Raw genomic sequence first — 3,561 nt, 5'->3', positions numbered from 1 at the left:
GCTGATTGTGGCCTCTTGTTTTCTTTCAGCACAGGATTGAGGAATTCCTCACCTTTATCTGAAAAACGTTCATTACAACTTGTAAGAAATCTACAGAAATATTCTCATACATAGGTAGTAACAATAAGAGCTTATTATAGGAATGGGGTCTTCTGGCTTCTACAAACATTTGCTGGCTTTTCTTAGTGACTTTTAGAAGAATATGGAGCATGTGAGAATAACCAATGGCATTTGTCATAATTACCATGGAATAAAATGTTATTACTGCCTCATTTTACTAGTGCAAAATGAAAGACTTGAATCAAACATTTACCCTGTGGCATTTTGTAGATTGTGGAAGTGTTTAAAAAAATTAATATATGCTTGTGACAATAATTAGAAATTTTGAAGTATAACTCTTCCCTTTTTTTATAATTTTTGCTTTATTTCCTGACTTCACATTGAGAAGTTTATAATATGAAAAACTAAACAGAAACACTAAAGTGTTCTGGACACTGTTACACAGATAAAATTTGCTGCTGCTTAGTTAATATTTTATGACTAATCAAAAATGCCAGGGAGACAGCTCAAGATGCAGCTCTAAACTTTCTTGGGACAAACTTGAATTCAGTCAAAAAACCCCCAACCACACAACCCCTGCCTCCCAGTGGTGGGGGGTAAGGGGGACACTGGCCACTGCTTTCCTGTCATCATGGACAATCTTGGAACTCAGCTGTAGACCCAGGAGCTGGAAGCAGCTTTTCCATGCACATAGGGAAAGTCCTCTCAGGAACTGGGATTCTTGGGATTGCCAGAACCACTGGGCTCACAGCAAAGTAGCTGTGGGGCTGAGGGTTCCAGGTGGTGGGATTTCTAAATCCACAGTTCTGCTCTGTGGGAATCCTGGGGATCCTGGCAGGCCTGGCTTTGAATCAGAACCTTCTTCCTATGTACTGCAGGAATTCTGCACTGGAAACTGGAGAATCTGGAAGCCAGTTAAAACCCAAATTATTTTCTGTCTTCACAGTTATTTTTTAAAATGTTTTTTAGCTTAATAAAGCAAAGATTGAAAAGTTCTGTTTAGGGGAAGCTGCATAATTAAAAATTCTCACGGAGAACCAAAGGAATATTCACTATTTCAAGATGATTGTAAGGTCACTGTGTAATTAACAGACTCAGCTTAGTATTTTTATCAAGTCCTGCATGCTGCAGGAAGCCATGTAAGTGACCCAGCAAGCATCTCTTGCTGAACTGTCAAATGTTTTCTTTTCCTCTGCCAGGAGCTTCTAAAGAAGAATCATGCAAGTAACGTGACCTAATTTGGTGTTCTAGAAAAGAAGGATGTAAATTCCTCTAGAAGGAGCTAGATTAATCCTGTTACAGCTCATTTTACATTGCTGGCCTTAAACTGAAATCAAACTCTGGTCCCAGAAAAGCAAGTGCTCTAACACTATTCTGTCTGGGAAAGGTGTGGTGGCAGAGCTATTCCTTTTTAGAAGTTGTAATGCTTATCTGTGTGTGAAAAAGATCTGTGTTACCTACTTATACTAGTTTTATATTTTCCTTCAGTCAGTAAATCTACCAACAAGGAGCACCAACAGTTCTTAAGCAAACATCTTGCACATACTTCGAGACTCTTTGGTAATAAAAATTATGCCTTATATTTTTGCCAAAGCATGAAGACTCTATTTAGTAGCACTTGTGTGAAGCTGCCGCTGATTTCTAGGAAAATAACTCAGCTTTTTGCCTTTTATTTTTGAAATATTTGTTTTCAGTCCTCAGCCGACTGCATCTAAACTTGTCATCAGAGGAACCAGTTGGTCTTTGATATTGAAATGAACCAACAAGCTCTAGTGACGAGGTTTTGGAAAGCCAAAGTGGAAGGAATGGTATGGGAAAACTATTAATTCTGCTTGCTGAAGTGTGACCCTTGTAAATGCTGAATAAGCCTGCCAAAGAGAATCTTTGTCTGGAGGATCTGTGACAGAGCATTTAATATTCCCATTTTTCATACCTGTTCTCAAAGAAGTGGTGCTAACAGCAGAATTTTAGCTGTCTTTGAAGAAAAGCAGAATATAGAGATGGGCTGACCTAAGCTGTACCTTCTCTTTGGTCTGTGCCTGGCAGCTGTAGAATACAGGCTGCAGTTTATGGTGTAAAGCCACCTTAGAAATTCTGTTTCAGTCAAGAAAAGCTATTCAACATTAAGAGGAAAATGACTTAATGGGCATGAGGTTTTCTATTTGTGTATGCAGTGCAGATTCCTTGGAAGGGTGACAGTATTTAATGCCTTGAAAATGTTGTGTAAAATTATACGTGTGGCTTGAATCGAATAAAAAATTCTTGCCACGGGGAGAGGTGAGGAGCAAATGCCATCATTTATCTTCTATTTTGCTCATGGTGACCACTGTAAACTGCAGGTGCCCTTTTCAGAGTCTGAACTGAGGTTATTGCAAGGAAAAAAAAAATGCCAAGAGCCTGGATTTGTCAAGGATATCACTTAGTGCCCTTCACCTCTTGTCACCGGCTGTGCGACCTGTCTGCTTCTGTGGGAACTGGTGACAAACAGGAGAAGAATGCAGGCAGTTAAACACATGTACAGACCTTGCCCTGGCCAGGTGCTTCTACCCTGCTGCAATGCCAGAAATGTGACTGTTAGAAGGTGGCACTGCCCAGACAGGTGGGATTTGTACCTGAGGTCCTTTCTTCTGCAGTAATTCACCCTGGATAGTGAAATCTTAATGATGAAAGAGTTGTTTTATAACTTTTCCTCATGTATGAGAAGAGAATGAAGGTGATTATGCAGAAGGGATATAATGTGAGGGAGGAAATTATCATGGAATGGTTTGGGTTGAAAGGGGCTTTAAAGAACAAGCAGTTCCCTCTGAGAGGATTGAGATTGCACATTCTAACCCCATTCTGGTATTTCTGTGAGCTTAAAAGTTGATCATTTTATTGTATCTGTACCTCATTTTCCCCTCATTAGAGGAGAGTTTAATTTATACTTGTGTAGTATTTTGAGCATTAGTCTTTCATGCCTCATTTACTGGGGTTTTTTTGCCTGTGCTATACCCAAAAATACAGAGCTATCCCCTGGTATTCACACCAGGTCAGCTGAGTAAAGAGATGCCTGTCCTCTTCTTATATCTTTGCCTCATGGAGCTCTCAGGACACACCATCAGTGCTGCATAAAAATAAATTTATTACTTCATACTATATACTGGATGTGATAGAAGTCAGTAGCAACCCCAGGACTGCTGTCCTATGGGACCACAGAATTAGAAGAATATGTTGTTACTATTATGTATAAGGACAAACAGTTTTATTTCAGGTTGCATAAGTTGAAGAGCTTGATTTTATTATATAGTAGGAATTAAACACTAAGGTGTAATCTTACCCCAGCATTTAGAAGCAAGTTCTTTTGAAGATTACTCCTTGGAGGTTAGGCCAGATTCTGTGTAAAGAATGGTGGTTCATAGTTCTCTATTTCCTTTCTCACTTCTGTCAGAATAACCTGCAAAAGGAGAAAGACAACATTCACCCTTTATAATAAAGGCTTCAAAAGAGAAAAGCCATGGAAAT

This window comes from Haemorhous mexicanus, chromosome 5 (genome assembly GCF_027477595.1).
Source record: "Haemorhous mexicanus isolate bHaeMex1 chromosome 5, bHaeMex1.pri, whole genome shotgun sequence".
Classification (NCBI taxonomy): Eukaryota; Metazoa; Chordata; class Aves; order Passeriformes; family Fringillidae; genus Haemorhous; species Haemorhous mexicanus.
This window is presented reverse-complemented; position numbering follows the sequence as displayed.